Here is a 10,197-nt window from a genome sequence, read left to right as displayed (position 1 = left end):
AAAATTCTACTAAACCTTATGCCTACACCCTCATCCAGACTAATCATGTTAGACCCTATAAAAACAGGACCCATTTTTAAAAGCTTTTCAGGTAATTTTAGCTTGATGGGTTTTTTAGAATCTCCTTGACTAGTTTCCAAACTACCACACAGAAAAATTTATCCTTAGACCACAGTCTAAGGAGACTGAAGAGAAATAATGGTCATATCCCAGCATGCATACAGACTGACAACTTTGACATTACTTCAACAGTGTGCAGGGTGGAAATCTATCTCTAAGTTTATGGAGGAGTTTCTTTCTTTTTTTTTTTTAATTGCAAATAGATGGTGAAAAGAGGAAACAGTGACAGACTTTATTTTCTTGGGCTGCTGATGGTAACTGCAGCCATGAAATTAAAGATGCTTGCTCCTTGGAAGAAAAGCTATGACAAACCTAGACAGCATGTTAAAAAGCATAGGATCCAAACTTTCTGCTAAATTCTGCTGCTGCTGCTGCTGCTAAGTCACTTCAGCCATGTCCGACTCTGTGTGACCCCATAGACGGAAGCCCACCAGGCTCCCCCTTCCCTGGGATTCTCTAGGCAAGAACACTGGAGTGGGTTACCATTTCCTTCTCCAATGTGTGAAAGTGAAAAGTGAAAGTGAAGTCGCTCAGTCATGTCCAACCCTTAGCGACCCCATGGACTGCAGCCTACCAGGCTCCTCCATCCATAGGATTTTGTGGGTAAGAGTACTGGAGTGGCTAAAATGCCCCAAATCCCACACTACCAATGTTCCCCATCTTCCCCACCAACACGTATCCCCACCCCCAAAATAAAAAGTCCAAAAAACAATAAAGAAAGAAAAAAGGGGATTGCCATTTGAGATACTCTTAACTGTAAAGTATGGATTGAGTTAGACTATGAGAAAATTGCACCAGGATCATGTAATTCTGGTTCCATGTATAACTGCTTAAATTGAATGTTTCTTGGCCTGATGCCATAAAGAAGCAGCTCTATGATTTCTTTCTTTCTGTTTTTTTTGTCTTGTTTGTCAACGATGATTTTCACATTAGAATCTTTGTGGAAATATTTTCTTTATGCTGAACATTAAAAATTGTGCTATCTTACTTCTCCTGTGAATTGATTTGCTTATTCTTTTAGGATATTTTGAATTGTACAAGTGATCACTTTTGTTTTAGCTTGAACAACCAGAGAGGACTCTCTGCAAAGAACAGAGCTCATCTCCAGTTACAAAGTTGGAGGATAAGATCGGAGTTGAAAGATGAGAAAGATTGATGATGATGAGGTCATTTTGGTGTTCAGTAATCATGTTTGAAGTTCCTTCTGCTTATGACAGTGTGAGCTGAAACTCCCTGCTAATGATATAATTGGTTCTAAGGCTCCTAGATTAGCTAATTTTACCTGTAACATTGGATTATTCCTGTACTTAGCATCCCAAATCTGGTGAGGAGAAAAAGAGATTTATTAAACAGCAAGCTTTTCATAGAGGAGACAAAAATCAAGCACAATTTTAAAGCTTCCAATTTTTTTCACTAAAAACTTTAGACTTCAGCATTTAGAAGCAGTTTGTCTTACTTTCTCCTCCTTACTTAAAAAAAATACTAATCCTAAACGTGAAATATATAGTTTTAAAATTTTGGTGACAAATTATTAATACTATATATATATTTTTTAATTTCAGGAATAATTTTATTTATTTTATTTAAAAAAATTAAATTTATTTATTTTAATTGGAGGCTAATTACTTTACATTACTGTATTGGTTTTGCCATACATTGACATGAATCTGCCCCAGGTATACATATGTTCCCCATCTTGAACCCCCCTCCCACCTCCCTCCCAATCCCATCCCTCTGGTTCATCCCAGTACACCAGCCCTGAGCATCCTGTATCATGCATCGAAGTTGGACTGGCGATTCGTTTCACATATGAAAATATACATATTTCAATGCCATTCTCCCAAATCATCCCACCCTCGCCCTCTCCCAGAGTCCAAAAGCCTGTTCTATACATCTCTGTCTCTTTTGCTGTCTCGTATACAGGGTTATCATTATCATCTTTCTAAATTCCATATACATTTTTTAATGGTTTTGTTGAGTATATACAGAATTGAGTTACATGTTTGTTTACTAAAGGGTCTAATTTCATGATCCTTTGAACACATCTTGCCACTTCCACAAAGTCCTGAAAGTGGACTCTTTCAGTGACCATCATAACAGTACAAAGATTTGATTGACAATGCTTGTATTTGATTTACATACAATCATATTTGAAAAGAGGGAAATTCATTTGATGACTCTCTTGAAAGCTTTTATCTAAAGAATTGTATTATTGTTGGGACTAAGATCATGTTAAGTGGAAAATAAACTTTTATTTTACATAAAATATGGTTAGCTCTAGAAAAGTTCACCATCTAGAGATTTCAGGTAAACATAGTTGGACTGTTAAAGAAACAATTAGTAAAAGTGCATCATGAAGATAAATTTGGTGAGAAAAAAAAAATATTTCAGCTTTCATTATGTGAAGTGTGCTTTCCTCTGTATGATAAGAATGCCCTCAGGGGATTACTTTAATTTTCTTTTAGGGGTAGAAGAAACACAGCTTCAGGAAGTGTTAGGCACTGGTAAGCTGTGTGTTTTGGAAAGATTTTCAAAGTCTGAGATTATCTTTGATGGACAGAGAATGAGATGACTGGATGGCATTACAGACTCGATGAATATGAGTTTGAGTGAACTCTGGGAGTTGGTGATGGACAGGGATGCCTGGCGTGCTGTGATTCATGGGGTCGCAAAGAGTCAGACATGACTGAGCGACTGAACCGAACTGAACTGATAGTAATCTCTGTAGACCTCCTTCCTTGAAGTATTTACAAGGAATTGGATACAGTATCTTACACAACTTTAGTTTACTCTTCAAAACACTAAAATGTAGACTTTCTATAATTAAATATTAATAAATAAATTAAATATAAAATTAATTTTATATTTCAGCAGTCTTAGCTTTATAGGAAAATTGAACAATAAGTGCAGTGTTCCCGTAGATTTCATCTCTGTTATCCCTAAATTTCCTCCTATTATTAACAATTTGCATTCAGTTCAGTTCAGTTCAGTCACTCAGTCGTGTCTGACTCTGTGCAACCCCATGAACCACAGCACACCAGGCCTCCCTGTCTATCACCAACTCCTGGAGTTCACCCAAACCCATGCCCATTGAGTCGGTGATGCCACCCAACCATCTCTCCTCTGTCGTTCCCTTCTCCTCCTGCCCTCAATCTTTCCCACCATCAGGGTCTTTTCAAATGAGTCAGCTCTTTGCATCAGGTGGCAAAAGTATTGGAGTTTCAGCTTCAACACCATTCCTACCAATGAACACCCAGGACTGATCTCCTTTAGGATGGACTGGTTGGATCTCCTTGGAGTCCTAGGGACTTTCAAGAGTCTTCAACACTATACTTCAAAAGCATCAATTCTTCTGCGTTCAGCTTTCTTTATAGTCCAACTCTCACATCCATACATGACCACTGGAAAAACCATAGCCTTGACTAGATGGACCTTTGTGGACAAAGTAATGTCTCTGCTTTTTAATAGACTGTCTAGGTTGGTCGTAACATTCCTTCCAAGGAGTAGGTGTCTTTTAATTTCATAGCTGCAATCACCGTGTGCAGTGATTTTGGAGCCTAGAAAAATAAAGTCAGCCACTGTTTCCACTGTTTACCCATCTATTTGCCATGAAGGGATGGGACTGGATGCCATAATCTTAGTTTTCTGAATGTTGAGCTTCAAGCCAACTTATTCCCTCTCCTCTTTCACTTTCATCAAGAGGTTTTTTAATTCTTCTTCACTTTCTACTATAAGAGAGGTGTCATCTGCATATCTGAGGTTATTGATATTTCTCCCAACAATCTTGATTCCAGCTTGTGCTTCCTCTAGCCCAGCCTTCCTTGTGATGTACTTTGCATAAAACTTAAATAAGGCAGGGTGACAATACACAGCCTTGACATACTCCTTTTCCTATTTGGAACCGTTCTGTTGTTCCATGTCCATTAGTGTGGTACATTTGTTACATCTTGATGAATACATTTATATCAACTAAAGTATATAATTTACATTAGAGTTAACATTTTTTGTTGTACATTCTATATGTTCTGACACACACATAGTGAAATTTATCCATCATCACATTATCATACAAAATAATATTCCCAAGCTAAAAATAATCTATGTCCTGCCAGTTCATCTCTCTACCCATTCCCTCAAGCCCCAGGAAAACTTTGATCTTTCTATTTTCTCTGTAGTTTTGCATTTTTCAATATATGATAAAGTTGGAATCATACAATATATAGCATTTTTCAGATTGATTTCTTCAACAATATGGTTAAATAGATGGACAATCTTAACTATTTGGATGGCATCCTTGACTCAATGGGCATATACGTTTGAGAAAACTTCAGGAGGTAGTGAAGGACAGGGAAGCCTGGTGTGCTGCAGTCCATGGGGTCACAAAGAGTCAGATCTGATTGACTGACTGAACAGCTCAACAATACGCATTATAACTTCTTCTGTGTTTATTAATGGTTTCATAGATAATTTCCTTTTTAAACACGTAATAATTTCATTAAATGAAGGAACTACAATTTGTTTCTTTATCCACTTACTGAAGGATATATTAATTGATCCAATCTTTGACAATTATGATTAAAGCTAATATGAGTATTCATTTAGAGAGACTGACTGATGCTAAAGCTGAAACTCCAATACTTTGGCCACCTCATGTGACGAGTTGACTCACTGGAAAAGAGTCTGATGCTAGGAGGGATTGGGGGTGGGAGGAGATGGGGACGACAGAGAATGAGATGGCTGGATGGCATCACCGACTCGATGGACATGAGTTTGAGTGAACTCCTGGAGTTGGTGATGGACAGGGAGGCCTGGCGTGCTGTGATTCATGGGGTCGCAAAGAGTCGGACACGACTGAGCGACTGAACTGAACTGATGTGAAGATAAATTTTTCATTCACTTGGAGTATGATTGCTGGATTCTATAGTAAGCCTGTGTTTCACATTGTAAGAAGGTAGTCAGCCATCTTCCACAGTGGCTGTACCATTTTACACCTGCCCTAGTAATCAATGAGAGTTCCTGTTGCTCAACATCTTTTTCAGCACTTGGTTTTGTTAGTATTTGGGGTTTTAGTCATTCCAATATGTGAACAATGGTATCTCATTATTTTTGGAGTAGCATTTTCAACCACTGAAGTGGTTAAAACAAGAATTTTAAAGGAGCCAGCCTGTGGATATTCTCACTGTCCTGATTTTTCAATAATTGGTGCAGACTAAACATTTGCTATATGAAGACCATACACATGTCCATAGACCTAGTTCTCATCTAGATCTAGTTTTATAAATGCTGATGATAAACCAAGTCTACTTATATGATGCATTCTATGTGGAAAATACTTATGACTAGAGTTACGTGATCAATCCTGAGAAATGACAGCTTAGCCAGTATAATAATTTTGAAAATAACTATTGTTAATTTGATGATTACCAGTTGTCATTAAATGAATTGCAAAGTTATCATTTTTTATCTAGAGCAAAATGAAGCCAGAGATCTTGATATTTCATTTTGTCTGTGATAATTCCTAGCTTTGTGACCTTAGTTGATTTAAGAATATTGTGACTCAGTTTCTTTTATTCTGTAAAATAGGGTTAATAATAGTAATACTTTTAGGGATACTGCAAGAAAGAATAAACTGATACAGTTACAATGCTCAGAACAGTCTCTGATGTGTCATAAGTCTCCATGAATAGTAGAGTGTTATTAGCATGGTGTAGCTATGTTTCGAAAAAACATTATGTATTTTGCCCAAGTTTGCCAGTTTAGAAAGTACAACAACTAAGGTTGAATTTCAGGTTTATCTCTTGAGTTCTTTTTAATATTCCATGAAGTTTTAAAGTTCGTATATACATGGAAAGACAGTGCCCCCATTTTCAGAGTTTCTTAACATTTCAAGTGAAAAGCAATTAAATCTCAGTTGTACATTGTTCCAGAGCCTTTATAAAAAGTGAAGCCAGTGAAGCGCATCTTTGGTGCCCTCTGCTCCTCTTTGTTTGCTAACTGTGCCCATTATAGGCCAGCATTTCCATTTCCTGCTCTTCTTACCCTTCGCCTCTGGCTACCCAGAAAACCCTGTTGCCCCTGCCCTTTCACATCCTGTTATATACCTATTAAAAAAAAAACCACTGAAGATTCTATATACAGATACTTTGCTTTTGTTATTATTAATATTTTTATTTTATTTAAGGAAGTTCATAACATAAAATAATGCAACCCCTTTGCAAATACTTCAAGCCTGTTAATAATGGGGGTGGTTTCAGTAGATTTAAAAGAATATATTTTCATTGTATCAAGAAGACATACCTAGAAAGTTAGGTTAATTTTTTATCCCACTGAACTGTCATATTCCCCAGGATACATGAGTCATTTGAAATGTGTATCTGAATAAATGAACAACACATACTTTGGACCCACCAATTCAGGAGGGATATGAAAAATCAATCACATATGAAGAAATGGGTGCCTTTATTCTTGAAAGAGACCACAACAGAGAGGTTCACTGGATGGTTACAAACTGGCATGGGAGTGGTTTCCTCTTCCAGATGGACTGCCTGCTGCTGCTGCTGCTGCTGCTAAGTCGCTTCAGTCGTGTCTGACTCCTGACTCTGTGTGACCCCATAGATGGCAGCCCACCAGGCTCCGCCATCCCTGGGATTGTCCAGGCAAGAACACTGGAGTGGGTTGCCAGTGCCTTCTCCAATGCATAAAAGTGAAAGTGAAGTTGCTCAGTCGTGTCCGACTCTTAGCGACCCCATGGACTGCAGCCTACCAGACTCCTCGCCCATGGGATTTTCCAGGTAAGAGTACTGGAGTGGGGTGCCATTGCCTTCTCTGATGGACTGCCTAAGGAGCTGTAAAACTGTAGTTGTCAATGGAAAGTTCATAAACTGTTCCTTCCACTCCATCATCAATCTTGGCATCTTTGTTATGTTCTTAATCTTCATTATTTTTAAGAGACATTAATAAACTTGCTTAATTCTTTTAATATACTCTTATTTTTGTAATTAATTTTACTGGCTTTTAAAATCTTAGTTTGAAATGAATTGCGTGTCATTTACATGTCACGTTAGTGCTTTTACCAAAGACCTAAAGCTCGGCCCATCAAAAGATACTTATTTTGTTGTTGTTGTTATTGCAGATGGACAGGGAGGCCTGGCGTGCTGTGGTTCATGGGGTCGCAAAGAGTTGGACACAACTGAGCTTCTGAACTGAACTGAACTGAACTGAACTCTTTTAGTGAAAATCTCAATTCTATAACACGATTACTTGATTAGTTAGCTGGAATACTCCAAACTCAGTTTCTATGTTTATCAGTGCCTTGGGGTCATCATTTTGAATGATTTATTTCAATGTGAGGTAAGACAGTGTGTATATATTATTATGCTATGTGAAGCAGCTTGTTTACAACTAAAAAGACACATGATTTTCTCTTTGTAGTATTTATATTTTTGTGTGCATGTGTACAAAAGTGTGTGATTTCTTAATTTCACCTTCTTCATTCCTAACTGTGACTTTTTATTGCTACTAGTGTCTTGCTTGTACCAATCCCCTTATCTTGTCTTTTAATTACTTTAAGATTTTAAGGTTTGAGAAGAAGTAAAATGTTTATAAATCCTATAGGAAATAAACCACTCAACAATGTTCATGCTATCCTCTTCTGTTCTACGTGACCACAGAATTAGTTTTCTCAGAAGCATACATTTGAGCATTATAAGAGATTAAATCCTTAGAAGATAACTTGAGCCCAGAGTGAAAAATAGGGCTTCTCAGGCAGTGTGGTGATAAAGAACCTATCTGCCAATGCAGGAGGTGTAGGGGATGCGGGTTCGCTTCCTGGGTAAGGAAGATTTCCTGGAGGAGGAAAATGCAACCCACTCCAGTATTCTTGCTTGGGAAATGCCACAGACAGAGAAGGCTGGCAAGCTATAGTCCTTGGGATATCAGAGTCAGACAAGACTGAGCAGGCTTACATGCACAGAGTGAACTTCGCTGATTTGAATTATAGCCTCATCATTTGTGAGGTTTGATAGAGTTTCTGTAGAATTTGCTAAATGCGAGCTGTTATTATTATTCCCATGACTGTATTTTCCTTAGCCTCCTTTTGAGGAAAATGCATGTGTTGATAATCTAAAAGCTTTATATCACTATTGTGACTCTCAAGGAAGATTGTGTATGTGAGTTTTCCATAAGCTACATAAACTGCAAAAATGTCAGGTTTGTCTCTTTTACCCTTTCAGATAGTTGGCCCTCTTCCAGAGCTTTGAGGTTGCCAGAAATTTGACATAAAATTAGATAGGTTGTCATGTGTTAATTTTGTCAGTTAAACACAAAATTATGTGTTTAATTTGTACACACATAATTTGACCTGTATCTGTGTTGTTTCCAAATATGTACTTTCTGAGTCTAGAAAGAAAAAAAGAAAAAGATGACACCATCCCCCTTTCTTCCCATAACCTCCCACTTGATTAGGGCTTAATGGGGTCATGGATATTGGCTGCTGACCATGGTTTTGTGGTCTGCTAAGTGGCCCACTCTGTTAAATAAATCATGTTAAATTAGGAGGTGCAGGTGTTCAAGAAAGAATGGAGAAAACACATTTCTCCTTGACTGATATCTTTTTCTAATCGACTTCAGGCCAGCATCACAGTTTGTAATCTTGTGGCAGCTGCCATAGCCCATCATTGCTGGCCTCTCAGCTCTGTGGACCACTGGCTCCAGTTCTGCTCCTGCTGTGGGTTCCACTCATCTGTGGGTCCCAGAACAATAGAGACTTTCTGAGAGTTAGCTACGTCACTGATCACAGATCTATCAAACATTAAATCTGAACCTATTTCATATTTGGAGCTTTGCTTTGTTCTAAATGCTGAGAGGATTATGGATCAAGTTGTCCCCATGTATGCAATGGGATATTTGAGAGAAAGATGTAGACATTTATGTAGAAAAATGAAGTGCAAAATGATGCAATATAAATGAAAGACCAGTTTAATTTAGTTATTAAAGTCATAGTGAAAGGAAGCAACGTTTGAGATGGAAATTTATTTATCTGAACACATATGAAGATAGAACGAGTTCTGAAACTTCCATGATGCTAAAGGTCTCTCTCTCCAAACTCAAGTCATTTTATTTTAAGAACACATTGTTTCAGGACTTCCCTGGCTGTGCAGTGGTTAAGACTCCACCTTCCAATGCAGAGGGCACAGGCTGGATCTCTGGTTGGGCACCAAGATCCTGCATGCCTCCTGGCCAAAACACCAAACCATAAAACAGAAGCAACATTGTAACAAATTCAATAAAGACTTAAAATAATTTTATATATGCTATAAAAGAAATATATATATATACACAAAGAACACACTGTTTCCTGTCTGATACCTGCAGATCTCTACTCCCTAATTTTCTTTAGAAATCTCTCCTACTCTTTCAAATTGTCATACATTGGCATCTGGCTTCACGTACAAAAGTGACTCCACAGCTCAGTTATTTGATGAAATTTCAGCTAACTGGATAGGACATAAAGGTCAATGATTAATTTATGATTCTAGAACTATTAGAAAAGCAAGGAAATGGCAACCCACTCCAGTGTTCTTGCCTGGAGAATCCCAAGGAAGGGGGAGCCTGGTGGGCTTCCGTCTATGGGGTCACACAGAGTCGGACACGACTGAAGTGACTTAGCAGCAGCAGCAGCAGCAGCAGAGTCACTTGGCTTTCAAGAGCATCTTGGCCTAATATTATCACTATGCTGAGAATCCCCTTAGCATGATTCACTTGAAAAACATGTTTTCTTTACCCTTGATAGTCCAAGTCTTCTTGCAAATAATCTCATGAAATAGTTCTTCAGTTCAGTCAGTTCAGTTCAGTCGCTCAGTCGTGTCCGACTCTCCGCGACCCCATGAATCACAGCACGCCACTTTACTTGAAATCTCGTCCATTTAATCTTTTCTAACAGCCTGAAGAATTTAAGGCTTTTCCTTAATCACTTAACCTGTTATTGTGTTACGGTAATCTGTGATCTGGGTCCTAAATATTTTTTCACTATTCAAGTTCAAGTATTCCAAATAATTCATCTCTGAGTGGGTGGCATCC

At 38.0% G+C, this 10,197-nt stretch overlaps 1 non-coding gene across 1 annotated transcript; it reads left to right on the top strand.

Moving 5' to 3' along the window:
• Positions 1 to 5,284: 5,284 nt before the first annotated feature.
• On the top strand, positions 5,285 to 5,415 carry LOC129540124 (small nucleolar RNA SNORA72). The gene has a single exon (XR_008682583.1). It is a non-coding gene; the product is annotated as a small nucleolar RNA SNORA72 (small nucleolar RNA).
• Positions 5,416 to 10,197: the final 4,782 nt, after the last annotated feature.

The sequence above is a fragment of the Moschus berezovskii genome, chromosome 11, assembly GCF_049115385.1.
Source record: "Moschus berezovskii isolate FMDL1 chromosome 11, NW_MosBer_1.0, whole genome shotgun sequence".
Lineage (NCBI taxonomy): Eukaryota > Metazoa > Chordata > Mammalia > Artiodactyla > Moschidae > Moschus > Moschus berezovskii.
This window is presented reverse-complemented; position numbering and strand designations above follow the sequence as displayed.